This window comes from Arachis hypogaea, chromosome 12 (assembly GCF_003086295.3).
Source record: "Arachis hypogaea cultivar Tifrunner chromosome 12, arahy.Tifrunner.gnm2.J5K5, whole genome shotgun sequence".
In the NCBI taxonomy this organism is placed as follows: Eukaryota; Viridiplantae; Streptophyta; class Magnoliopsida; order Fabales; family Fabaceae; genus Arachis; species Arachis hypogaea.
The window spans coordinates 93,765,854-93,767,212 of NC_092047.1; the positions used below are offsets into that span (position 1 = coordinate 93,765,854).

Below are 1,359 nucleotides of genomic sequence, written 5' to 3' on the forward strand. Positions count from 1 at the left end.
TTGGCATTCAGCTTCATGATTGCACCAAGAAACTTGGCAGTTTGCTCTTTAGTAACATCCTCATTCTCTTCAGAAGAGGAATACTCATCAGAGCTCATGAAGGGCATAAGGAGGTTCAATGGAATCTCTATGGTCTCTAGATGAGCCTCAGAGTCCTTTGGTTCCTCAGAGGGAAGCTCCTTATTGACCACTAGACGTCCCAGGAGGTCTTCCTCCTTGGGATTCACGTCCTCTCCTCTCCTCACAGGTTCGGCCATGGCGCTTATGTCAATGGCCTTGCACTCTCCTTTTGGATTCTCTTCTGTATTGCTTGGGAGAGTACTAGGAGGGATTTCAGTGATCCTTTTACTCAGCTGGCCCACTTGTGCTTCCAGATTTCTAATGGAAGATCTTGTTTCATTCATGAAACTTACAGTGGCCTTAGATAGATCAAAGACTAAGTTTGCTAAATTAGAAGTATTTTGTTCAGAGTTCTCTGTCTGTTGCTGAGTGGATGATGGAAAAGGTTTATTATTGTTAAACCTGTTTCTTCCACCATTATTAAAGCCTTGTTGAGGCTTTTGATCCTTCCATGAGAAATTTGGATGATTTCTCCATGATGAGTTATAGGTGTTTCCATAAGGTTCACCTAAGTAATTCACCTCTGCTATTGCAGGGTTCTCAGGATCATAAGCTTCTTCTGCATAAGAAGCCTCTTGAGTACTGTTGGATGCAGCTTGCATTCTATGCAGACTCTGAGAGATCATATTGACTTGCTGAGTCAGTATTTTATTCTGAGCCAATATGGCATTCAGAGTATCATCTTCAAGAACTCCCTTCTTCATAGGCGTCCCATTACTCACAGGATTCCTTTCAGAAGTGTACATGAACTGGTTATTAGCAACCATGTCAATGAGTTCTTGAGCTTCTGCAGGCGTTTTCTTTAGGTGAATGGATCCACCTGCAGAAGTGTCCAGTGACATCTTTGATAGCTCAGATAGACCATCATAAAATATATCCAGGATGGTCCATTCTGAAAGCATGTCAGAAGGACACTTTTTGGTCAACTGTTTGTATCTTTCCCAAGCTTCATAGAGGGATTCACCTTCTTTCTGTCTGAAGGTTTGAACATCAGCTCTAAGCTTGCTCAACTTTTGAGGAGGAAAGTACTTGGCTAAGAAATCCGTGACCAGCTTATCCCAAGAGTTCAGGCTGTCTTTGGGTTGAGAATCCAACCATAATCTAGCTCTGTCTCTTACAGCAAAAGGGAAAAGCATGAGCCTGTAGACTTCAGGATCTACTCCATTAGTCTTAACAGTATCACATATCTGCAAGAATTCAGTTAAGAACTGAAAGGGATCTTCAGATGGAAGTCCATGA

General features: G+C 42.2%; 1 non-coding gene across 1 annotated transcript; it reads left to right on the forward strand.

Moving 5' to 3' along the window:
• Window positions 1-1,016: 1,016 nt before the first annotated feature.
• On the forward strand, window positions 1,017-1,124 carry LOC112730993 (small nucleolar RNA R71). The gene has a single exon (XR_003166790.1). It is a non-coding gene; the product is annotated as a small nucleolar RNA R71 (small nucleolar RNA).
• The last annotated feature ends 235 nt before the right edge of the window (window positions 1,125-1,359 follow it).